Genomic DNA, 25046 nt, shown 5'->3' on the forward strand with positions numbered 1-25046 from the left:
TTATTTATATATTGTCTGGCTCAAAGCCAAAAGATCTAACTGTGTGCTCCATATTCCATTTTGACTGGCACCCTTGATTTCGAGTTTATTACACCAGGATGGCCGAGAGGTTAAGGCGTTGGACTTAAGATCCAATGGACATATGTCCTTGTGGGTTCGAACCCCACTCCTGGTATAAGTTCATCTATCATTTGGATGTAATAAATTGTCCTTTCACTCATTTGAAATTTCTTTGGATGAAAGCTGAAAGAATTGACTTTGTTCCCCTTATTCCGCCTTCAAGAATTTATCCTTTAAAAACACAAGATGGCTAAGTGGATTTATGGTGTTAGAGTCATTATCAACTTAATTATTCTTCTTCTTGCTTCGAAACACCATACTTGTATTAAGTTTGATTTGCATGTCAACAAGTCTCATTTAGATATTGTCTGGCTCAAAGACAAAATAACTGACTGTGTGCTCCTCATTCCAATTTCACTGGGCTGTTGATTGTACTTTACACCTGGATGGCTGAGTGGTTTAAACTGTTGGAATAAAAATCCAATGAATGCTATGTTCTTGTGGGTACCAACAGCATTCCTGGAAAAAAACTTACTTTGGATGTAATCAAAACATCCTTTCATTCACTTCCAATTAGCTTGGCTCAAATCTGAAAAGAATGACTATGACAAGTTCTTCTACTTTGACTCATATCTTGTTAGTCTTTTAGAAACACCTGGATGTCAGTCTGTTTAAGGCGTTAGACTCATGATCGAAATTAAAATGTTCTTGTTTGTTCCAAATCTACATTTGGTAGAAGGTTTGATTTGAATGTAATCATGGTTTATTTATATATTGTCTGGCTCAAAGCCAAAAGATCTAACTGTGTGCTCCATATTCCATTTTGACTGGCACCCTTGATTATGAGTTTAGTACACCAGGATGGCCGAGAGGTTAAGGCGTTGGACTTAAGATCCAATGGACATATGTCCTCGTGGGTTCGAACCCCACTCCTGGTATAAGTTCATCTATCATTTGGATGTAATAAATTGTCCTTTCACTCATTTGAAATTTCTTTGGATGAAAGCTGAAAGAATTGACTTTGTTCCCCTTATTCCCTTAAATTAAAATGTTCTTGTTTGTTCCAAACCTACATCTGGTAGAAAGTTTGATTTGAATGTAATCATGGTTTATTTATATATTGTCTGGCTCAAAGCCAAAAGATCTAACTGTGTGCTCCATATTCCATTTTGACTGGCACCCTTGATTTTGAGTTTATTACACCAGGATGGCCGAGAGGTTAAGGCGTTGGACTTAAGATCCAATGGACATATGTCCTCGTGGGTTCAAACCCCACTCCTGGTATAATTTCATCTATCATTTGGATGTAATAAATTGTCCTTTCACTCATTTGAAATTTCTTTCGATGAAAGCTGAAAGAATTGACTTTGTTCCCCTTATTCCCTTAAATTAAAATGTTCTTGTTTGTTCCAAACCTACATCTGGTAGAAAGTTTGATTTGAATGTAATCATGGTTTATTTATATATTGTCTGGCTCAAAGCCAAAATATCTAACTGTGTGCTCCATATTCCATTTTGACTGGCACCCTTGATTTCGAGTTTATTACACCAGGATGGCCGAGAGGTTAAGGCGTTGGACTTAAGATCCAATGGACATATGTCCTCGTGGGTTCGAACCCCACTCCTGGTATAAGTTCATCTATCATTTGGACGTAATAAATTGTCCTTTCACTCATTTGAAATTTCTTTGGATGAAAGCTGAAAGAATTGACTTTGTTCCCCTTATTCCGCCTTCAAGAATTTATCCTTTAAAAACACAAGATGGCTAAGTGGATTTATGGTGTTAGAGTCATTATCAACTTAATTATTCTTCTTCTTGCTTCGAAACCACATACTTGTATTAAGTTTGATTTGCATGTCAACAAGTCTCATTTAGATATTGTCTGGCTCAAAGACAAAATAACTGACTGTGTGCTCCTCATTCCAATTTCACTGGGCTGTTGATTGTACTTTACACCTGGATGGCTGAGTGGTTTAAACTGTTGGAATAAAAATCCAATGAATGCTATGTTCTTGTGGGTACCAACAGCATTCCTGGAAAAAAACTTACTTTGGATGTAATCAAAACATCCTTTCATTCACTTCCAATTAGCTTGGCTCAAATCTGAAAGGAATGACTATGACAAGTTCTTCTACTTTGACTCATATCTTGTTAGTCTTTTAGAAACACCTGGATGTCAGTGTGTTTAAGGCGTTAGACTCATGATCGAAATTAAAATGTTCTTGTTTGTTCCAAACCTACATCTGGTAGAAGGTTTGATTTGAATGTAATCATGGTTTATTTATATATTGTCTGGCTCAAAGCCAAAAGATCTAACTGTGTGCTCCATATTCCATTTTGACTGGCGCCCTAGATTTTGAGTTTATTACACCAGGATGGCCGAGAAGTTAAGGCTTTGGACTTAAGATCCAATGGACATATGTCCTCGTGGGTTCGAACCCCACTCCTGGTATAAGTTCATCTATCATTTGGATGTAATAAATTGTCCTTTCACTCATTTGAAATTTCTTTGGATGAAAGCTGAAAGAATTGACTTGTTCCCCTTATTCCCTTAAATTAAAATGTTCTTGTTTGTTCCAAACCTACATCTGGTAGAAAGTTTGATTTGAATGTAATCATGGTTTATTTATATATTGTCTGGCTCAAAGCCAAAAGATCTAACTGTGTGCTCCATATTCCATTTTGACTGGCGCCCTTGATTTTGAGTTTATTACACCAGGATGGCCGAGAAGTTAAGGCGTTGGACTTAAGATCCAATGGACATATGTCCTCGTGGGTTCAAACCCCACTCCTGGTATAATTTCATCTATCATTTGGATGTAATAAATTGTCCTTTCACTCATTTGAAATTTCTTTGGATGAAAGCTGAAAGAATTGACTTTGTTCCCCTTATTCCGCCTTCAAGTATTTATCCTTTAAAAACACAAGATGGCTAAGTGGTTATGGTGTTAGAGTCATTATCAACTTAATTATTCTTCTTCTTGCTTCGAAACCACATACTTGTATTAAGTTTGATTTGCATGTCAACAAGTCTCATTTAGATATTGTCTGGCTCAAAGACAAAATAACTGACTGTGTGCTCCTCATTCCAATTTCACTGGGCTGTTGATTGTACTTTACACCTGGATGGCTGAGTGGTTTAAACTGTTGGAATAAAAATCCAATGAATGCTATGTTCTTGTGGGTACCAACAGCATTCCTGGAAAAAAACTTACTTTGGATGTAATCAAAACATCCTTTCATTCACTTCCAATTAGCTTGGCTCAAATCTGAAAGGAATGACTATGACAAGTTCTTCTACTTTGACTCATATCTTGTTAGTCTTTTAGAAACACCTGGATGTCAGTGTGTTTAAGGCGTTAGACTCATGATCGAAATTAAAATGTTCTTGTTTGTTCCAAACCTACATCTGGTAGAAGGTTTGATTTGAATGTAATCATGGTTTATTTATATATTGTCTGGCTCAAAGCCAAAAGATCTAACTGTGTGCTCCATATTCCATTTTGACTGGCGCCCTTGATTTTGAGTTTATTACACCAGGATGGCCGAGAAGTTAAGGCTTTGGACTTAAGATCCAATGGACATATGTCCTCGTGGGTTCGAACCCCACTCCTGGTATAAGTTCATCTATCATTTGGATGTAATAAATTGTCCTTTCACTCATTTGAAATTTCTTTGGATGAAAGCTGAAAGAATTGACTTTGTTCCCCTTATTCCCTTAAATTAAAATGTTCTTGTTTGTTCCAAACCTACATCTGGTAGAAAGTTTGATTTGAATGTAATCATGGTTTATTTATATATTGTCTGGCTCAAAGCCAAAAGATCTAACTGTGTGCTCCATATTCCATTTTGACTGGCGCCCTTGATTTTGAGTTTATTACACCAGGATGGCCGAGAAGTTAAGGCGTTGGACTTAAGATCCAATGGACATATGTCCTCGTGGGTTCAAACCCCACTCCTGGTATAAGTTCATCTATCATTTGGATGTAATAAATTGTCCTTTCACTCATTTGAAATTTCTTTGGATGAAAGCTGAAAGAATTGACTTTGTTCCCCTTATTCCGCCTTCAAGAATTTATCCTTTAAAAACACAAGATGGCTAAGTGGATTTATGGTGTTAGAGTCATTATCAACTTAATTATTCTTCTTCTTGCTTCGAAACCACATACTTGTATTAAGTTTGATTTGCATGTCAACAAGTCTCATTTAGATATTGTCTGGCTCAAAGACAAAATAACTGACTGTGTGCTCCTCATTCCAATTTCACTGGGCTGTTGATTGTACTTTACACCTGGATGGCTGAGTGGTTTAAACTGTTGGAATAAAAATCCAATGAATGCTATGTTGTTGTGGGTACCAACAGCATTCCTGGAAAAAAACTTACTTTGGATGTAATCAAAACATCCTTTCATTCACTTCCAATTAGCTTGGCTCAAATCTGAAAGGAATGACTATGACAAGTTCTTCTACTTTGACTCAGATCTTGTTAGTCTTTTAGAAACACCTGGATGTCAGTGTGTTTAAGGCGTTAGACTCATGATCGAAATTAAAATGTTCTTGTTTGTTCCAAACCTACATCTGGTAGAAGGTTTGATTTGAATGTAATCATGGTTTATTTATATATTGTCTGGCTCAAAGCCAAAAGATCTAACTGTGTGCTCCATATTCCATTTTGACTGGCGCCCTTGATTTTGAGTTTATTACACCAGGATGGCCGAGAAGTTAAGGCTTTGGACTTAAGATCCAATGGACATATGTCCTCGTGGGTTCGAACCCCACTCCTGGTATAAGTTCATCTATCATTTGGATGTAATAAATTGTCCTTTCACTCATTTGAAATTTCTTTGGATGAAAGCTGAAAGAATTGACTTTGTTCCCCTTATTCCGCCTTCAAGAATTTATCCTTTAAAAACACAAGATGGCTAAGTGGATTTATGGTGTTAGAGTCATTATCAACTTAATTATTCTTCTTCTTGCTTCGAAACACCATACTTGTATTAAGTTTGATTTGCATGTCAACAATTCTCATTTAGATATTGTCTGGCTCAAAGACAAAATAACTGACTGTGTGCTCCTCATTCCAATTTCACTGGGCTGTTGATTGTACTTTACACCTGGATGGCTGAGTGGTTTAAACTGTTGGAATAAAAATCCAATGAATGCTATGTTCTTGTGGGTACCAACAGCATTCCTGGAAAAAAACTTACTTTGGATGTAATCAAAACATCCTTTCATTCACTTCCAATTAGCTTGGCTCAAATCTGAAAGGAATGACTATGACAAGTTCTTCTACTTTGACTCATATCTTGTTAGTCTTTTAGAAACACCTGGATGTCAGTGTGTTTAAGGCGTTAGACTCATGATCGAAATTAAAATGTTCTTGTTTGTTCCAAACCTACATCTGGTAGAAGGTTTGATTTGAATGTAATCATGGTTTATTTATATAATGTCTGGCTCAAAGCCAAAAGATCTGTGTTCTCCATATTCCATTTTGACTGGCGCCCTTGATTTTGAGTTTATTTCACCAGGATGGCCGAGAAGTTAAGGCGTTGGACTTAAGATCCAATGGACATATGTCCTCGTGGGTTAAGAACCCCACTCCTGGTATAAGTTCATCTATCATTTGGATGTAATAAATTGTCCTTTCACTCATTTGAAATTTATTTGGATGAAAGCTGAAAGAATTGACTTTGTTCCCCTTATTCCCTTAAATTAAAATGTTCTTGTTTGTTCCAAACCTACATCTGGTAGAAAGTTTGATTTGAATGTAATCATGGTTTATTTATATATTGTCTGGCTCAAAGCCAAAAGATCTAACTGTGTGCTCCATATTCCAATTTGACTGGCATCCTTCATTTTGAGTTTATTACACCAGGATGGCCGAGAGGTTAAGGACGTTGGACTTAAGATCCAATCGACATATGTCCTCGTGGGTTCAAACCCCACTTCTGGTATAATTACATCTATCATTTGGATGTAATCAATTCTCCTTTCACTCATTTGAAATTTCTTTGGATGAAAGCTGAAAGAATTGACTTTGTTCCCCTTATTCCGCCTTCAAGAATTTATCCTTTAAAAACACAAGACGGCTAAGTGGATTTATGGTGTTAGAGTCATTATCAACTTAATTATTCTTCTTCTTGCTTCGAAACCCCATACTTGTATTAAGTTTGATTTGCATGTCAACAAGTCTCATTTAGATATTGTCTGGCTCAAAGACAAAATAACTGACTGTGTGCTCCTCATTCCAATTTCACTGGGCTGTTGATTGTACTTTACACCTGGATGGCTGAGTGGTTTAAACTGTTGGAATAAAAATCCAATGAATGCTATGTTCTTGTGGGTACCAACAGCATTCCTGGAAAAAAACTTACTTTGGATGTAATCAAAACATCCTTTCATTCACTTCCAATTAGCTTGGCTCAAATCTGAAAGGAATGACTATGACAAGTTCTTCTACTTTGACTCATATCTTGTTAGTCTTTTAGAAACACCTGGATGTCAGTGTGTTTAAGGCGTTAGACTCATGATCGAAATTAAAATGTTCTTGTTTGTTCCAAACCTACATCTGGTAGAAGGTTTGATTTGAATGTAATCATGGTTTATTTATATAATGTCTGGCTCAAAGCCAAAAGATCTGTGTGCTCCATATTCCATTTTGACTGACGCCCTTGATTTTGTGTTTATTACACCAGGATGGCCGAGAAGTTAAGGCGTTGGACTTAAGATCCAATGGACATATGTCCTCGTGGGTTCGAACCCCACTCCTGGTATAAGTTCATCTATCATTTGGATGTAATAAATTGTCCTTTCACTCATTTGAAATTTATTTGGATGAAAGCTGAAAGAATTGACTTTGTTCCCCTTATTCCCTTAAATTAAAATGTTCTTGTTTGTTCCAAACCTACATCTGGTAGAAAGTTTGATTTGAATGTAATCATGGTTTATTTATATATTGTCTGGCTCAAAGCCAAAAGATCTAACTGTGTGCTCCATATTCCATTTTGACTGGCACCCTTGATTTTGAGTTTATTACACCAGGATGGCCGAGAGGTTAACGACGTTGGACTTAAGATCCAATGGACATATGTCCTCGTGGGTTCAAACCCCACTTCTGGTATAATTACATCTATCATTTGGATGTAATCAATTCTCATTTCACTCATTTGAAATTTCTTTGGATGAAAGCTGAAAGAATTGACTTTGTTCCCCTTATTCCGCCTTCAAGAATGTATCCTTTAAAAACACAAGATGGCTAAGTGGTTATGGTGTTAGAGTCATTATCAACTTAATTATTCTACTTCTTGCTTCTAAACCCCATTCTTGTATTAAGTTTGATTTGCATGTCAACAAGTCTCATTTAGATATTGTCTGGCTCAAAGACAAAATAACTGACTGTGTGCTCCTCATTCCAATTTCACTGGGCTGTTGATTGTACTTTACACCTGGATGGCTGAGTGGTTTAAACTGTTGGAATAAAAATCCAATGAATGCTATGTTCTTGTGGGTACCAACAGCATTCCTGGAAAAGAACTTACTTTGGATGTAATCAAAACATCCTTTCATTCACTTCCAATTAGCTTGGCTCAAATCTGAAAGGAATGACTATGACAAGTTCTTCTACTTTGACTCATATCTTGTTAGTCTTTTAGAAACACCTGGATGTCAGTGTGTTTAAGGCGTTAGACTCATGATCGAAATTAAAATGTTCTTGTTTGTTCCAAACCTACATCTGGTAGAAGGTTTGATTTGAATGTAATCATGGTTTATTTATATAATGTCTGGCTCAAAGCCAAAAGATCTGTGTGCTCCATATTCCATTTTGACTGACGCCCTTGATTTTGAGTTTATTACACCAGGATGGCCGAGAAGTTAAGGCGTTGGACTTAAGATCCAATGGACATATGTCCTCGTGGGTTCGAACCCCACTCCTGGTATAAGTTCATCTATCATTTGGATGTAATAAATTGTCCTTTCACTCATTTGAAATTTATTTGGATGAAAGCTGAAAGAATTGACTTTGTTCCCCTTATTCCCTTAAATTAAAATGTTCTTGTTTGTTCCAAACCTACATCTGGTAGAAAGTTTGATTTGAATGTAATCATGGTTTATTTATATATTGTCTGGCTCAAAGCCAAAAGATCTAACTGTGTGCTCCATATTCCATTTTGACTGCGCCCTTGAAGCTATATTTCTCACACCAGGATGGCCGAGAGGTTATGGCGTTGGACTCAAGATCCAATGGACGTATGTCCTCTTGGGTTCGAACCCCACTCCTGGTATAAATGCATCTATCATTTGGATGTAATCAACTGTCCTTTCACTCATTTGAAATTTCTTTGCATGAAAGCTGAAAGAATTGACTTTGTTCCCATTATTCCGCCTTCAAGTATTTATCCTTTAAATACACAAAAGATGGCTAAGTGGTTGTGGTGTTTGAGTCATTATCAACTTCATTATTCTTCTTCTTGCTTCGAAACCCCATCTTTGTATTAAGTTTGATATGCATGTCAACAAGTCTCATTTAGATATTTTCTGTCTCAAAGCCAAAATAACTGACTGTGTGCTCCTCATTCCAATTTCACTGGGCTCTTGGTTGTACTTTACACCAGGATGGATGAGTGGTTTTGACTGCTGGAATAAAAATCCAATGAATGCTTTGTTCTTGTGGGTACCAACAGCATTCCTGGAAAAAACTTACTTTGGATGTAATCAACCCACCTTTTATTCATTTCCAATTAGCGTGGCTCAAATCTGAAAGGAATGACTATGACAAGTTCTTCTACTTTCACTCAGCTCTTGTTCGTCTTTTAGAAACACCTGGATGTCAGTGTGTTTAAGGCGTTAGACTCATGATCGAAATTAAAATGTTCTTGTTTGTTCCAAACCTACATCTGGTAGAAAGTTTGATTTGGATGTAATCAAGCTTCATGTACATGTTGTCTGGATCAAAGCCAAAGGATCAACCCACCTTTCATTCATTTCCAATTAGCGTGGCTCAAATCTGAAAGGAATGACTATGACAAGTTCTTCTACTTTCACTCAGCTCTTGTTAGTCTTTCAGAAACACCTGGATGTCAGTGTGTTTAAGGCGTTAGACTCATGATAGTAATTAAAATGTTCTTGTTTGTTCCAAACCTACATCTGGTAGAAAGTTTGATTTGGATGTAATCAAGTTTCATATATATATTGTCTGGATCAAAGCCAAAATAACTGACTGTGTGCTCCATATTCCATTTTGACTGCGCCCTTGAAGCTATAATTCTCACACCAGGATGGCCGAGAGGTTAAGGCGTTGGACTCAAGATCCAATGGATGTATGTCCTCGTGGGTTCGAACCCCACTCCTGGTATAAGTGCATCTATCATTTGGATGTAATCAACCTTTCTTTCACTCATTTGAAATTTCTTTGGATGAAAGCTGAAAGAATTGACTTTGTTCCCCTTATTCCGCAGTTAAGTATTTATCCTTTAAATACACAAAAGATGGCTAAGTGGTTGTGGTGTTTGAGTCATTATCTACTTCATTATTCTTCTTCTTGCTTCGAAACCCCATTCTTGTATTAAGTTTGATTTGCATGTCAACAAGTCTCATTTAGATATTGTCTGGCTCAAAGACAAAATAACTGACTGTGTGCTCCTCATTCCAATTTCACTGGGCTGTTGATTGTACTTTACACCTGGATGGCTTAGTGGTTTAAACTGATGGAATAAAAATCCAATGAATGCTATGTTCTTGTGGGTACCAACAGCATTCCTGGAAAAAAAACTTACTTTGGATGTAATCAAAACATCCTTTCATTCACTTCCAATTAGCTTGGCTCAAATCTGAAAGGAATGACTATGACAAGTTCTTCTACTTTGACTCAGATCTTGTTAGTCTTTTAGAAACACCTGGATGTCAGTGTGTTTAAGGCGTTAGACTCATGATCGAAATTAAAATGTTCTTGTTTGTTCCAAATCTACATCTGGTAGAAGGTTTGATTTGAATGTAATCATGGTTTATTTATATATTGTCTGGCTCAAAGCCAAAAGATCTAACTGTGTGCTCCATATTCCATTTTGACTGCGCCCTTGATTTTATATTTATTACACCAGGATGGCCGAGAGGTTATGGCGTTGGACTCAAGATCCAATGGACATATGTCCTCTTGGGTTCGAACCCCACTCCTGGTATAAATGCATCTATCATTTGGATGTAATCAACTGTCCTTTCACTCATTTGAAATTTCTTTGCATGAAAGCTGAAAGAATTGACTTTGTTCCCATTATTCCGCCTTCAAGTATTTATCCTTTAAATACACAAAAGATGGCTAAGTGGTTGTGGTGTTTGAGTCATTATCAACTTCATTATTCTTCTTCTTGCTTCGAAACCCCATCTTTGTATTAAGTTTGATATGCATGTCAACAAGTCTCATTTAGATATTTTCTGGCTCAAAGCCAAAATAACTGACTGTGTGCTCCTCATTCCAATTTCACTGGGCTCTTGGTTGTACTTTACACCAGGATGGATGAGTGGTTTTGACTGCTGGAATAAAAATCCAATGAATGCTTTGTTCTTGTGGGTACCAACAGCATTCCTGGAAAAAACTTACTTTGGATGTAATCAACCCACCTTTTATTCATTTCCAATTAGCGTGGCTCAAATCTGAAAGGAATGACTATGACAAGTTCTTCTACTTTCACTCAGCTCTTGTTCGTCTTTTAGAAACACCTGGATGTCAGTGTGTTTAAGGCGTTAGACTCATGATCGAAATTAAAATGTTCTTGTTTGTTCCAAACCTACATCTGGTAGAAAGTTTGATTTGGATGTAATCAAGCTTCATGTACATGTTGTCTGGATCAAAGCCAAAGGATCAACCCACCTTTCATTCATTTCCAATTAGCGTGGCTCAAATCTGAAAGGAATGACTATGACAAGTTCTTCTACTTTCACTCAGCTCTTGTTCGTCTTTTAGAAACACCTGGATGTCAGTGTGTTTAAGGCGTTAGACTCATGATCGAAATTAAAATGTTCTTGTTTGTTCCAAACCTACATCTGGTAGAAAGTTTGATTTGGATGTAACCAAGCTTCATGTACATGTTGTCTGGATCAAAGCCAAAGGATCAACCCACCTTTCATTCATTTCCAATTAGCGTGGCTCAAATCTGAAAGGAATGACTATGACAAGTTCTTCTACTTTCACTCAGCTCTTGTTAGTCTTTTAGAAACACCTGGATGTCAGTATGTTTAAGGCGTTAGACTCATGATCGAAATTAAAATGTTCTTGTTTGTTACAAACCTACATCTTTGTATTAAGTTTGATTTGCATGTCAACAAGTCTCATTTAGATATTTTCTGGCTCAAAGCCAAAATAACTGACTGTGTGCTCCTCATTCCAATTTCACTGGGCTCTTGATTGTACTTTACACCAGGATGGCTGACTGGTTTAGTCTGCTGTAATAAAAATCCAGTGAATGCTATGTTCTTGTGGGTACCAACAGCATTCCTGGAAAAAACTTACTTTGGGTGTAATCAACTCCTCCTTTTATTCATTTCCAATTAGCGTGGCTCAAATCTGAAAGGAATGACTATGAGAAGTTCTTTTACTTTCACTCAGCTCTTGTTCGTCTTTTAGAAACACCTGGATGTCAGTGTGTTTAAGGCGTTAGACTCATGATCGAAATTAAAATGTTCTTGTTTGTTCCAAACCTACATCTTTGTATTAAGTTTGATTTGCATGTCAACAAGTCTCATTTAGATATTTTCTGGCTCAAAGCCAAAATAACTGACTGTGTGCTCCTCATTCCAATTTCACTGGGCTCTTGATTGTACTATACACCAGGATGGCTGAGTGGTTTAGACTGCTGTAATAAAAATCCAATGAATGCTATGTTCTTGTGGATACCAACAGCATTCCTGGAAAACGCTTACTTTGGATGTAATCAACCCACCTTTTATTCATTTCCAGTTAGCGTGGCTCAAATCTGAAAGAAATGACTATGAGAAGTTCTTTTACTTTCACTCAGCTCTTGTTCGTCTTTTAGAAACACCTGGATGTCAGTGTGTTTAAGGCGTTAGACTCATGATCGAAATTAAAATGTTCTTGTTTGTTCCAAACCTACATTTTTGTATTAAGTTTGATTTGCATGTCAACAAGTCTCATTTAGATATTTTCTGGCTCAAAGCCAAAATAACTGACTGTGTGCTCCTCATTCCAATTTCACTGGGCTCTTGATTGTACTTTACACCAGGATGGCTGACTGGTTTAGTCTGCTGTAATAAAAATCCAGTGAATGCTATGTTCTTGTGGGTACCAACAGCATTCCTGGAAAAAACTTACTTTGGGTGTAATCAACTCCTCCTTTTATTCATTTCCAATTAGCGTGGCTCAAATCTGAAAGGAATGACTATGAGAAGTTCTTTTACTTTCACTCAGCTCTTGTTCGTCTTTTAGAAACACCTGGATGTCAGTGTGTTTAAGGCGTTAGACTCATGATCGAAATTAAAATGTTCTTGTTTGTTCCAAACCTACATCTTTGTATTAAGTTTGATTTGCATGTCAACAAGTCTCATTTAGATATTTTCTGGCTCAAAGCCAAAATAACTGACTGTGTGCTCCTCATTCCAATTTCACTGGGCTCTTGATTGTACTATACACCAGGATGGCTGAGTGGTTTAGACTGCTGTAATAAAAATCCAATGAATGCTATGTTCTTGTGGGTAGCAACAGCATTCCTGGAAAACGCTTACTTTGGATGTAATCAACCCACCTTTTATTCATTTCCAATTAGCGTGGCTCAAATCTGAAAGAAATGACTATGAGAAGTTCTTTTACTTTCACTCAGCTCTTGTTCGTCTTTTAGAAACACCTGGATGTCAGTGTGTTTAAGGCGTTAGACTCATGATCGAAATTAAAATGTTCTTGTTTGTTCCAAACCTACATTTTTGTATTAAGTTTGATTTGCATGTCAACAAGTCTCATTTAGATATTTTCTGGCTCAAAGCCAAAATAACTGACTGTGTGCTCCTCATTCAAATTTCACTGGGCTCTTGATTGTACTTTACACCAGGATGGCTGAGTGGTTTAGACTGCTGTAATAAAAATCCAATGAATGCTATGTTCTTGTGGGTACCAACAGAATTCCTGGAAAAAAATTACTTTGGATGTAATCAACCCACCTTTTATTCATTTCCAATTAGCGTGGCTCAAATCTGAAAGGAATGACTATGACAAGTTCTTTTACTTTCACTCAGCTCTTGTTCGTCTTTTAGAAACACCTGGATGTCAGTGTGTTTAAGGCGTTAGACTCATGATTGAAATTAAAATGTTCTTGTTTGTTCCAAACCTACATTTTTGTATTAAGTTTGATTTGCATGTCAACAAGTCTCATTTAGATATTTTCTGGCTCAAAGCCAAAATAACTGACTGTGTGCTCCTCATTCCAATTTCACTGGGCTCTTGATTGTACTTTACACCAGGATGGCTGAGTGGTTTAGACTGCTGTAATAAAAATCCAATGAATGCTATGTTCTTGTGGGTTCGAACCCCACTCCTGGTATAAGTGCATCTATCAATTGGATGTAATCAACTGTCCTTTCACTCATTTGAAATTTCTTTGCATGAAAGCTGAAAGAATTGACTTTGTTCCCATTATTCCGCCTTCAAGTATTTATCCTTTAAATACACAAAAGATGGCTAAGTTGTTGTGGTGTTTGAGTCATTATCAACTTCATTATTCTTCTTCTTGCTTCGAAACCCCATCTTTGTATTAAGTTTGATTTGCATGTCAACAAGTCTCATTTAGATATTTTCTGGCTCAAAGCCAAAATAACTGACTGTGTGCTCCTCATTCCAATTTCACTGGGCTCTTGATTGTACTTTACACCAGGATGGCTGAGTGGTCTAGACTGCTGTAATAAAAATCCAATGAATGCTATGTTCTTGTGGGTACCAACAGCATTCCTGGAAAAAACTTACTTTGGATGTAATCAACCCACCTTTTATTCATTTCCAATTAGCGTGGCTCAAATCTGAAAGGAATGACTATGACAAGTTCTTCTACTTTCACTCAGCTCTTGTTCGTCTTTTAGAAACACCTGGATGTCAGTGTGTTTAAGGCGTTAGACTCATGATCGAAATTAAAATGTTCTTGTTTGTTCCAAACCTACATCTGGTAGAAAGTTTGATTTGGATGTAATCAAGCTTCATGTACATGTTGTCTGGATCAAAGCCAAAGGATCAACCCACCTTTCATTCATTTCCAATTAGCGTGGCTCAAATCTGAAAGGAATGACTATGACAAGTTCTTCTACTTTCACTCAGCTCTTGTTAGTCTTTCAGAAACACCTGGATGTCAGTGTGTTTAAGGCGTTAGACTCATGATAGTAATTAAAATGTTCTTGTTTGTTCCAAACCTACATCTGGTAGAAAGTTTGATTTGGATGTAATCAAGTTTCATATATATATTTTCTGGATCAAAGCCAAAATAACTGACTGTGTGCTCCATATTCCATTTTGACTGCGCCCTTGAAGCTATATTTCTCACACCAGGATGGCCGAGAGGTTAAGGCGTTGGACTCAAGATCCAATGGACGTATGTCCTCGTGGGTTCGAACCCCACTCCTGGTATAAGTGCATCTATCATTTGGATGTAATCAACTGTCCTTTCACTCATTTGAAATTTCTTTGGATGAAAGCTGAAAGAATTGACTTTGTTCCCCTTATTCCGCAGTTAAGTATTTATCCTTTAAATACACAAAAGATGGCTAAGTGGTTGTGGTGTTTGAGTCATTATCTACTTCATTATTCTTCTTCTTGCTTCGAAACCCCATTCTTGTATTAAGTTTGATTTGCATGTCAACAAGTCTCATTTAGATATTGTCTGGCTCAAAGACAAAATAACTGACTGTGTGCTCCTCATTCCAATTTCACTGGGCTGTTGATTGTACTTTACACCTGGATGGCTTAGTGGTTTAAACTGATGGAATAAAAATCCAATGAATGCTATGTTCTTGTGGGTACCAACAGCATTCCTGGAAAAAACTTACTTTGGATGTAATCAAAACATCCTTTCATTCACTTCCAATTAGCTTGGCTCAAATCTGAAAGGAATGACTATGACAAGTTCTTCTACTTTGACTCAGATCTTGTTAGTCTTTTAGAAACACCTGGATGTCAGTGTGTTTAAGGCGTTAGACTCATGATCGAAATTAAAATGTTCTTGTTTGTTCCAAATCTACATCTGGTAGAAGGTTTGATTTGAATGTAATCATGGTTTATTTATATATTGTCTGGCTCAAAGCCAAAAGATCTAACTGTGTGCTCCATATTCCATTTTGACTGCGCCCTTGAAGCTATATTTCTCACACCAGGATGGCCGAGAGGTTATGGCGTTGGACTCAAGATCCAATGGACGTATGTCCTCTTGGGTTCGAACCCCACTCCTGGTATAAATGCATCTATCATTTGGATGTAATCAACTGTCCTTTCACTCATTTGAAATTTCTTTGCATGAAAGCTGAAAGAATTGACTTTGTTCCCATTATTCCGCCTTCAAGTATTTATCCTTTAAATACACAAAAGATGGCTAAGTGGTTGTGGTGTTTGAGTCATTATCTACTTCATTATTCTTCTTCTTGCTTCGAAACCCCATCTTTGTATTAAGTTTGATTTGCATGTCAACAAGTCTCATTTAGATATTTTCTGGCTCAAAGCCAAAATAACTGACTGTGTGCTCCTCATTCCAATTTCACTGGGCTGTTGATTGTACTTTACACCAGGATGGATGAGTGGTTTAGACTGCTGGAATAAAAATCCAATGAATGCTTTGTTCTTGTGGGTACCAACAGCATTCCTGGAAAAAACTTACTTTGGATGTAATCAACCCACCTTTTATTCATTTCCAATTAGCGTGGCTCAAATCTGAAAGGAATGACTATGACAAGTTCTTCTACTTTCACTCAGCTCTTGTTCGTCTTTTAGAAACACCTGGATGTCAGTGTGTTTAAGGCGTTAGACTCATGATCGAAATTAAAATGTTCTTGTTTGTTCCAAACCTACATCTGGTAGAAAGTTTGATTTGGATGTAATCAAGCTTCATGTACATGTTGTCTGGATCAAAGCCAAAGGATCAACCCACCTTTCATTCATTTCCAATTAGCGTGGCTCAAATCTGAAAGGAATGACTATGACAAGTTCTTCTACTTTCACTCAGCTCTTGTTAGTCTTTTAGAAACACCTGGATGTCAGTATGTTTAAGGCGTTAGACTCATGATCGAAATTAAAATGTTCTTGTTTGTTACAAACCTACATCTTTGTATTAAGTTTGATTTGCATGTCAACAAGTCTCATTTAGATATTTTCTGGCTCAAAGCCAAAATAACTGACTGTGTGCTCCTCATTCCAATTTCACTGGGCTCTTGATTGTACTTTACACCAGGATGGCTGACTGGTTTAGTCTGCTGTAATAAAAATCCAGTGAATGCTATGTTCTTGTGGGTACCAACAGCATTCCTGGAAAAAACTTACTTTGGGTGTAATCAACTCCTCCTTTTATTCATTTCCAATTAGCGTGGCTCAAATCTGAAAGGAATGACTATGAGAAGTTCTTTTACTTTCACTCAGCTCTTGTTCGTCTTTTAGAAACACCTGGATGTCAGTGTGTTTAAGGCGTTAGACTCATGATCGAAATTAAAATGTTCTTGTTTGTTCCAAACCTACATCTGGTAGAAAGTTTGATTTGGATGTAATCAAGCTTCATGTACATGTTGTCTGGATCAAAGCCAAAGGATCAACCCACCTTTCATTCATTTCCAATTAGCGTGGCTCAAATCTGAAAGGAATGACTATGACAAGTTCTTCTACTTTCACTCAGCTCTTGTTAGTCTTTTAGAAACACCTGGATGTCAGTATGTTTAAGGCGTTAGACTCATGATCGAAATTAAAATGTTCTTGTTTGTTACAAACCTACATCTTTGTATTAAGTTTGATTTGCATGTCAACAAGTCTCATTTAGATATTTTCTGGCTCAAAGCCAAAATAACTGACTGTGTGCTCCTCATTCCAATTTCACTGGGCTCTTGATTGTACTTTACACCAGGATGGCTGACTGGTTTAGTCTGCTGTAATAAAAATCCAGTGAATGCTATGTTCTTGTGGGTACCAACAGCATTCCTGGAAAAAACTTACTTTGGGTGTAATCAACTCCTCCTTTTATTCATTTCCAATTAGCGTGGCTCAAATCTGAAAGGAATGACTATGACAAGTTCTTTTACTTTCACTCAGCTCTTGTTCGTCTTTTAGAAACACCTGGATGTCAGTGTGTTTAAGGCGTTAGACTCATGATCGAAATTAAAATGTTCTTGTTTGTTCCAAACCTACATCTTTGTATTAAGTTTGATTTGCATGTCAACAAGTCTCATTTAGATATTTTCTGGCTCAAAGCCAAAATAACTGACTGTGTGCTCCTCATTCCAATTTCACTGGGCTCTTGATTGTACTTTACACCAGGATGGCTGAGTGGTTAACTGTTGGAATTAAAAATCCAATGAATGCTATGTTCTTGTGGGTACCAACAGCATTCCTGGAAAAAACTTACTTTGGATGTAATCAACTGTCCTTTCATTCATTTCCAATTAGCTTTGGCTCAAATCTGAAAGGAATGACTATGTTCCCATTAAGTTCTTTTACTTTAAATACACAAAAGATCAGTTGTGGTGTTTGAGTCATTATCAACTTCAATTCTTCTTCTTGCTTCGAAACCCCATCTTTGTATTAAGTTTGATTTGCATGTCAACAAGTCTCATTTAGATATTTTCTTGTTTGTTCCAAAGCCTACAAGATAAGTTTGACTTTGGATTTGTCTGGGCTCTTGAAGGATACTTTATTCATTTCCAGGATGGCTGAATGTGGTCTAGACTGCTCTTGTAATAAAAATGTCCAAGGCGTTGACTCATGATCGAAATTAAAATGTTCTTGTTTGTTCCACCTACATCTGGTAGAAAGTTTGATTTGGATGTAATCACAGCATTCATGGTACATATTACTTTGGATGTAATCAACCCACCTTTCATTCATTTCCAATTAGCGTGGCTCAAATCTGAAAGGAATGACTATGACAAGTTCTTCTACTTTCACTCAGCTCTTGTTCGTCTTTTAGAAACACCTGGATGTCAGTGTGTTTAAGGCGTTAGACTCATGATCGAAATTAAAATGTTCTTGTTTGTTCCAAACCTACATCTGGTAGAAAGTTTGATTTGGATGTAATCAAGCTTCATATACATATTGTCTGGATCAAAGCCAAAGGATCTAACTGTGTGCTCCATATTTCATTTTGATTGCGCCCTTGAAGTTATGTTTATTACACCAGGATGGCCGAGAGGTTAAGGCGTTGGACTTAAGATCCAATGGACATATGTCCTCGTGGGTTCGAACCCCACTCCTGGTATAAGTGCATCTATCAATTGGATGTAATCAACTGTCCTTTCACTCATTTGAAATTTCTTTGCATGAAAGCTGAAAGAATTGACTTTGTTCCCATTATTCCGCCTTCAAGTATTTATCCTTTAAATACACAAAAGATGGCTAAGTGGTTGTGGTGTTTGAGTCATTATCAACTTCATTATTCTTCTTCTTGCTTCGAAACCCCATCTTTGTATTAAGTTTGATTTGCATGTCAACAAGTCTCATTTAGATATTTTCTGGCTCAAAGCCAAAATAACTGACTGTGTGCTCCTCATTCCAATTTCACTGGGCTCTTGATTGTACTTTACACCAGGATGGCTGAGTGGTTTAGACTGCTGTAATAAAAATCCAATGAATGCTATGTTCTTGTGGGTACCAACAGCATTCCTGGAAAAAACTTACTTTGGATGTAATCAACCCACCTTTTATTCATTTCCAATTAGCGTGGCTCAAATCTGAAAGGAATGACTATGACAAGTTCTTCTACTTTCACTCAGCTCTTGTTAGTCTTTCAGAAACACCTGGATGTCAGTGTGTTTAAGGCGTTAGACTCATGATAGTAATTAAAATGTTCTTGTTTGTTCCAAACCTACATCTGGTAGAAAGTTTGATTTGGATGTAATCAAGTTCATTTACATATTGTCTGGATCAAAGCCAAAGGATAACTGTGTGCTCCTCATTCCATTTTTTTCTTTACACCTTGAAGTTATGTTTATTACACCAGGATGGCCGAGAGGTTAAGGCGTTGGACTTAAGATCCAATGGAATGTCCTCGTGGGGAACCCCACTCCTGGTATAAGTGCATCTATCAATTGGATGTAATCAACTCAGCTTTCTCATTTGTCTTTTAGAAACACCTGGATGTCAGTGTATGTTTACACAAAAGAGGCGTTGGACTCATGATCAAATTAAAATGTTCTTGTTTGTTCCAAACCTACATCTTTGTATTAAGTTTGATTTGCATGTCAACAAGTCTCATTTAGATATTTTCTGGCTCAAAGCCAAAATAACTGACTGTGTGCTCCTCATTCCAATTTCACTGGGCTCTTGATTGTACTTTACACCAGGATGGCTGAGTGGTTTATTCTGCTGTAATAAAATCCAATGAATGCTATGTTCTTGTGGGTACCAACAGCATTCCTGGAAAAAACTTACTTTGGATGTAATCAACCCACCTTTATTCATTTCCAATTAGCGTGGCTCAAATCTGAAAGGAATGACTATGACAAGTTCTTCTACTTTCACTCAGCTCTTGTTCGTCTTTTAGAAACACCTGGATGTCAGTGTGTTTAAGGCGTTAGACTCATGATCGAAATTAAAATGTTCTTGTTTGTTCCAAACCTACATCTGGTAGAAAGTTTGATTTGGATGTAATCAAGCTTCATTACATATTGTCTGGATCAAAGCCAAAGGATCAACCCACCTTTCATTCATTTCCAATTAGCGTGCTCAAATCTGAAAGGAATGACTATGACAAGTTCTTCTACTTTCACTCAGCTCTTGTTGTCTTTAGAAACACCTGGATGTCAGTGTGTTTAAGGCGTTAGACTCATGATCGAAATTAAAATGTTCTTGTTTGTTCCAAACCTACATCTGGTAGAAAGTTTGATTTGGATGTAATCAAGCTTCATGTACATTGTCTGGATCAAAGCCAAAGGATCAACCCACCTTTCATTCATTTCCAATTAGCGTGGCTCAAATCTGAAAGGAATGACTATGACAAGTTCTTCTACTTTCACTCAGCTCTTGTTAGTCTTTCAGAAACACCTGGATGTCAGTGTGTTTAAGGCGTTAGACTCATGATCGTAATTAAAATGTTCTTGTTTGTTCCAAACCTACATCTGGTAGAAAGTTTGATTTGGATGTAATCAAGCTTCATATACATATTGTCTGGATCAAAGCCAAAGGATCTAACTGTGTGCTCCATATTCCATTTTGACTGCGCCCTTGAAGTTATGTTTATTACACCAGGATGGCCGAGAGGTTAAGGCGTTGGACTTAAGATCCAATGGACATATGTCCTCGTGGGTTCGAACCCCACTCCTGGTATAAGTGCATCTATCAATTGGATGTAATCAACTGTCCTTTCACTCATTTGAAAGCTGAAAGAATTGACTTTGTTCCCATTATTCCGCAGTTAAGTATTTATCCTTTAAATACACAAAAGATGGCTAAGTGGTTGTGGTGTTTGAGTCATTATCAACTTCATTATTCTTCTTCTTGCTTCGAAACCCCATCTTTGTATTAAGTTTGATATGCATGTCAACAAGTCTCATTTAGATATTTTCTGGCTCAAAGCCAAAATAACTGACTGTGTGCTCCTCATTCCAATTTCACTGGGCTCTTGATTGTACTTTACACCAGGATGGCTGAGTGGTTTAGACTGCTGTAATAAATATCCAATGAATGCTATGTTCTTGTGGGTACCAACAGCATTCCTGGAAAAAACTTACTTTGGATGTAATCAACCCTCCTTTTATTCATTTCCAATTAGCGTGGCTCAAATCTGAAAGGAATGACTATGACAAGTTCTTTTACTTTCACTCAGCTCTTGTTCGTCTTTTAGAAACACCTGGATGTCAGTGTGTTTAAGGCGTTAGACTCATGATCGAAATTAAAATGTTCTTGTTTGTTCCAAACCTACATCTGGTAGAAAGTTTGATTTGGATGTAATCAAGCTTCATGTACATGTTGTCTGGATCAAAGCCAAAGGATCTAACTGTGTGCTCCATATTCCATTTTGACTGTGCCCTTGAAGTTATGTTTATTACACCAGGATGGCCGAGAGGTTAAGGCGTTGGATAAGATCCAATGGACATATGTCCTCGTGGGTTCGAACCCCATTCCTGGTATAAGTGCATCTATCAATTGGATGTAATCAACTGTCCTTTCACTCATTTGAAATTTCTTTGCTCAAATCTGAAAGAATGACTTGAGAAGTTCCCATTAGTTTCACTTCAGTCTTTATCCTTTAAAACAACTGGATGTCAGTGTGTTTGGTGTTTGAGTCATGATCAAATTAAAATGTTCTTGTTTGTTCCAAACCCCATCTTTGTATTAAGTTTGATTTGCATGTCAACAAGTCTCATTTAGATATTTTCTGGCTCAAAGCCAAAATAACTGACTGTGTGCTCCTCATTCCAATTTCACTGGGCTCTTGATTGTACTTTACACCAGGATGGCTGAGTGGTTTAGACTGCTGTAATAAAATCCAATGAATGCTATGTTCTTGTGGGTACCAACAGCATTCCTGGAAAAAACTTACTTTGGATGTAATCAACCCACCTTTTATTCATTTCCAATTAGCGTGGCTCAAATCTGAAAGGAATGACTATGACAAGTTCTTCTACTTTCACTCAGCTCTTGTTCGTCTTTTAGAAACACCTGGATGTCAGTGTGTTTAAGGCGTTAGACTCATGATCGAAATTAAAATGTTCTTGTTTGTTCCAAACCTACATCTGGTAGAAAGTTTGATTTGGATGTAATCAAGCTTCATGTACATGTTGTCTGGATCAAAGCCAAACTTTGGATGTAATCAACCCACCTTTCATTCATTTCCAATTAGCGTGGCTCAAATCTGAAAGGAATGACTATGACAAGTTCTTCTACTTTCACTCAGCTCTTGTTCGTCTTTAGAAACACCTGGATGTCAGTGTGTTTAAGGCGTTAGACTCATGATCGAAATTAAAATGTTCTTGTTTGTTCCAAACCTACATCTGGTAGAAAGTTTGATTTGGATGTAATCAAGCTTCATGTACATATTGTCTGGATCAAAGCCAAAGGATCAACCCACCTTTCATTCATTTCCAATTAGCGTGGCTCAAATCTGAAAGGAATGACTATGACAAGTTCTTCTACTTTCACTCAGCTCTTGTTAGTCTTTCAGAAACACCTGGATGTCAGTGTGTTTAAGGCGTTAGACTCATGATCCGTAATTAAAATGTTCTTGTTTGTTCCAAACCTACATCTGGTAGAAAGTTTGATTTGGATGTAATCAAGCTTCATATACATATTGTCTGGATCAAAGCCAAAGGATCTAACTGTGTGCTCCATATTCCATTTTGACTGCGCCCTTGAAGTTATGTTTATTACACCAGGATGGCCGAGAGGTTAAGGCGTTGGACTTAAGATCCAATGGACATATGTCCTCGTGGGTTCGAACCCCACTCCTGGTATAAGTGCATCTATCAATTGGATGTAATCAACTGTCCTTTCACTCATTTGAAATTTCTTTGCATGAAAGCTGAAAGAATTGACTTTGTTCCCATTATTCCGCCTTCAAGTATTTATCCTTTAAATACACAAAAGATGGCTAAGTGGTTGTGGTGTTTGAGTCATTATCAACTTCATTATTCTTCTTCTTGCTTCGAAACCCCATCTTTGTATTAAGTTTGATTTGCATGTCAACAAGTCTCATTTAGATATTTTCTGGCTCAAAGCCAAAATAACTGACTGTGTGCTCCTCATTCCAATTTCACTGGGCTCTTGATTGTACTTTACACCAGGATGGCTGAGTGGTTTAGACTGCTGTAATAAAATCCAATGAATGCTATGTTCTTGTGGGTACCAACAGCATTCCTGGAAAAAACTTACTTTGGATGTAATCAACCCACCTTTTATTCATTTCCAATTAGCGTGGCTCAAATCTGAAAGGAATGACTATGACAAGTTCTTCTACTTTCACTCAGCTCTTGTTCGTCTTTTAGAAACACCTGGATGTCAGTGTGTTTAAGGCGTTAGACTCATGATCGAAATTAAAATGTTCTTGTTTGTTCCAAACCTACATCTTGTAGAAAGTTTGATTTGGATGTAATCAAGCTTCATTTAGATATTTTCTGGATCAAAGCCAAAATAAACTGTGTGCTCCATATTCCATTTCACTGGGCTCTTGATTGTTTTTACACCAGGATGGCTGACTGGTTAGTCTGCTTGGACTTAAGATCCAATGGAATATGTCTTGTGGGTACCAACAGCATTCCTGGTATAAAATCTTACTTTGGATGTAATCAACTGTCCTTTATTCATTTCCAATTAGCGTGGCTCTTTCTGAAAGGAATGACTATGACTTTGTTCTTTTCCGCTTTCAAGCTCTTGTTCGTCTTTAGAAACAACTGGATGTCAGTGTGTTTAAGGCGTTAGTCATGATCAACTTCAAAATGTTCTTGTTTGTTCCAAACCTACATCTTTGTATTAAGTTTGATTTGCATGTCAACAAGTCTCATTTAGATATTTTCTGGCTCAAAGCCAAAATAACTGACTGTGTGCTCCTCATTCCAATTTCACTGGGCTCTTGATTGTACTTTACACCAGGATGGCTGAGTGGTTTATTCTGCTGTAATAAAAATCCAATGAATGCTATGTTCTTGTGGGTACCAACAGCATTCCTGGAAAAAACTTACTTTGGATGTAATCAACCTCACCTTTTATGCATTTCCAATTAGCGTGGCTCAAATCTGAAAGGAATGACTATGACAAGTTCTTCTACTTTCACTCAGCTCTTGTTCGTCTTTTAGAAACACCTGGATGTCAGTGTGTTTAAGGCGTTAGACTCATGATCGAAATTAAAATGTTCTTGTTTGTTCCAAACCTACATCTGGTAGAAAGTTTGATTTGGATGTAATCAAGCTTCATGTACATATTGTCTGGATCAAAGCCAAAGGATCAACCCACCTTTCATTCATTTCCAATTAGCGTGGCTCAAATCTGAAAGGAATGACTATGACAAGTTCTTCTACTTTCACTCAGCTCTTGTTCGTCTTTTAGAAACACCTGGATGTCAGTGTGTTTAAGGCGTTAGACTCATGATCGAAATTAAAATGTTCTTGTTTGTTCCAAACCTACATCTGGTAGAAAGTTTGATTTGGATGTAATCAAGCTTCATGTACATATTGTCTGGATCAAAGCCAAAGGATCAACCCACCTTTCATTCATTTCCAATTAGCGTGGCTCAAATCTGAAAGGAATGACTATGACAAGTTCTTCTACTTTCACTCAGCTCTTGTTAGTCTTTCAGAAACACCTGGATGTCAGTGTGTTTAAGGCGTTAGACTCATGATCGTAATTAAAATGTTCTTGTTTGTTCCAAACCTACATCTGGTAGAAAGTTTGATTTGGATGTAATCAAGCTTCATATACATATTGTCTGGATCAAAGCCAAAGGATCTAACTGTGTGCTCCATATTCCATTTTGACTGCGCCCTTGAAGTTATGTTTATTACACCAGGATGGCCGAGAGGTTAAGGCGTTGGACTTAAGATCCAATGGACATATGTCCTCGTGGGTTCGAACCCCACTCCTGGTATAAGTGCATCTATCAATTGGATGTAATCAACTGTCCTTTCACTCATTTGAAATTTCTTTGCATGAAAGCTGAAAGAATTGACTTTGTTCCCATTATTCCGCAGTTAAGTATTTATCCTTTAAATACACAAAAGATGGCTAAGTGGTTGTGGTGTTTGAGTCATTATCAACTTCATTATTCTTCTTCTTGCTTCGAAACCCCATCTTTGTATTAAGTTTGATTTGCATGTCAACAAGTCT

The 25046-nt window shown here is 37.2% G+C and overlaps 23 non-coding genes across 23 annotated transcripts; all 23 read left to right on the forward strand.

Moving 5' to 3' along the window:
* The first annotated feature begins 92 nt into the window (after window positions 1-92).
* On the forward strand, window positions 93-175 carry trnal-uaa (transfer RNA leucine (anticodon UAA)). The gene has a single exon. It is a non-coding gene; the product is annotated as a tRNA-Leu (tRNA).
* Window positions 176-915: 740 nt separating this feature from the next.
* trnal-uaa (transfer RNA leucine (anticodon UAA)) lies at window positions 916-998 on the forward strand. The gene has a single exon. It is a non-coding gene; the product is annotated as a tRNA-Leu (tRNA).
* A 263-nt stretch (window positions 999-1261) lies between these two features.
* Window positions 1262-1344, forward strand: trnal-uaa (transfer RNA leucine (anticodon UAA)). Its single transcript has one exon. It is a non-coding gene; the product is annotated as a tRNA-Leu (tRNA).
* A 263-nt stretch (window positions 1345-1607) lies between these two features.
* Window positions 1608-1690, forward strand: trnal-uaa (transfer RNA leucine (anticodon UAA)). The gene has a single exon. It is a non-coding gene; the product is annotated as a tRNA-Leu (tRNA).
* Window positions 1691-2430: 740 nt separating this feature from the next.
* On the forward strand, window positions 2431-2513 carry trnal-uaa (transfer RNA leucine (anticodon UAA)). The gene has a single exon. It is a non-coding gene; the product is annotated as a tRNA-Leu (tRNA).
* Window positions 2514-2775: 262 nt separating this feature from the next.
* Window positions 2776-2858, forward strand: trnal-uaa (transfer RNA leucine (anticodon UAA)). Its single transcript has one exon. It is a non-coding gene; the product is annotated as a tRNA-Leu (tRNA).
* A 738-nt stretch (window positions 2859-3596) lies between these two features.
* On the forward strand, window positions 3597-3679 carry trnal-uaa (transfer RNA leucine (anticodon UAA)). The gene has a single exon. It is a non-coding gene; the product is annotated as a tRNA-Leu (tRNA).
* Window positions 3680-3942: 263 nt separating this feature from the next.
* Window positions 3943-4025, forward strand: trnal-uaa (transfer RNA leucine (anticodon UAA)). Its single transcript has one exon. It is a non-coding gene; the product is annotated as a tRNA-Leu (tRNA).
* A 740-nt stretch (window positions 4026-4765) lies between these two features.
* On the forward strand, window positions 4766-4848 carry trnal-uaa (transfer RNA leucine (anticodon UAA)). The gene has a single exon. It is a non-coding gene; the product is annotated as a tRNA-Leu (tRNA).
* A 736-nt stretch (window positions 4849-5584) lies between these two features.
* Window positions 5585-5668, forward strand: trnal-uaa (transfer RNA leucine (anticodon UAA)). The gene has a single exon. It is a non-coding gene; the product is annotated as a tRNA-Leu (tRNA).
* Window positions 5669-5931: 263 nt separating this feature from the next.
* On the forward strand, window positions 5932-6015 carry trnal-uaa (transfer RNA leucine (anticodon UAA)). Its single transcript has one exon. It is a non-coding gene; the product is annotated as a tRNA-Leu (tRNA).
* Window positions 6016-6751: 736 nt separating this feature from the next.
* Window positions 6752-6834, forward strand: trnal-uaa (transfer RNA leucine (anticodon UAA)). The gene has a single exon. It is a non-coding gene; the product is annotated as a tRNA-Leu (tRNA).
* A 263-nt stretch (window positions 6835-7097) lies between these two features.
* Window positions 7098-7181, forward strand: trnal-uaa (transfer RNA leucine (anticodon UAA)). The gene has a single exon. It is a non-coding gene; the product is annotated as a tRNA-Leu (tRNA).
* A 734-nt stretch (window positions 7182-7915) lies between these two features.
* Window positions 7916-7998, forward strand: trnal-uaa (transfer RNA leucine (anticodon UAA)). The gene has a single exon. It is a non-coding gene; the product is annotated as a tRNA-Leu (tRNA).
* A 262-nt stretch (window positions 7999-8260) lies between these two features.
* On the forward strand, window positions 8261-8343 carry trnal-caa (transfer RNA leucine (anticodon CAA)). The gene has a single exon. It is a non-coding gene; the product is annotated as a tRNA-Leu (tRNA).
* Window positions 8344-9330: 987 nt separating this feature from the next.
* On the forward strand, window positions 9331-9413 carry trnal-caa (transfer RNA leucine (anticodon CAA)). The gene has a single exon. It is a non-coding gene; the product is annotated as a tRNA-Leu (tRNA).
* A 740-nt stretch (window positions 9414-10153) lies between these two features.
* Window positions 10154-10236, forward strand: trnal-caa (transfer RNA leucine (anticodon CAA)). The gene has a single exon. It is a non-coding gene; the product is annotated as a tRNA-Leu (tRNA).
* Window positions 10237-14589: 4353 nt separating this feature from the next.
* trnal-caa (transfer RNA leucine (anticodon CAA)) lies at window positions 14590-14672 on the forward strand. Its single transcript has one exon. It is a non-coding gene; the product is annotated as a tRNA-Leu (tRNA).
* A 738-nt stretch (window positions 14673-15410) lies between these two features.
* trnal-caa (transfer RNA leucine (anticodon CAA)) lies at window positions 15411-15493 on the forward strand. The gene has a single exon. It is a non-coding gene; the product is annotated as a tRNA-Leu (tRNA).
* A 2913-nt stretch (window positions 15494-18406) lies between these two features.
* On the forward strand, window positions 18407-18489 carry trnal-uaa (transfer RNA leucine (anticodon UAA)). Its single transcript has one exon. It is a non-coding gene; the product is annotated as a tRNA-Leu (tRNA).
* Window positions 18490-20472: 1983 nt separating this feature from the next.
* On the forward strand, window positions 20473-20555 carry trnal-uaa (transfer RNA leucine (anticodon UAA)). Its single transcript has one exon. It is a non-coding gene; the product is annotated as a tRNA-Leu (tRNA).
* Window positions 20556-22598: 2043 nt separating this feature from the next.
* Window positions 22599-22681, forward strand: trnal-uaa (transfer RNA leucine (anticodon UAA)). The gene has a single exon. It is a non-coding gene; the product is annotated as a tRNA-Leu (tRNA).
* A 2043-nt stretch (window positions 22682-24724) lies between these two features.
* On the forward strand, window positions 24725-24807 carry trnal-uaa (transfer RNA leucine (anticodon UAA)). Its single transcript has one exon. It is a non-coding gene; the product is annotated as a tRNA-Leu (tRNA).
* The last annotated feature ends 239 nt before the right edge of the window (window positions 24808-25046 follow it).

The sequence above is a fragment of the Oncorhynchus masou genome, chromosome 13 (assembly GCF_036934945.1).
Source record: "Oncorhynchus masou masou isolate Uvic2021 chromosome 13, UVic_Omas_1.1, whole genome shotgun sequence".
Lineage (NCBI taxonomy): Eukaryota > Metazoa > Chordata > Actinopteri > Salmoniformes > Salmonidae > Oncorhynchus > Oncorhynchus masou.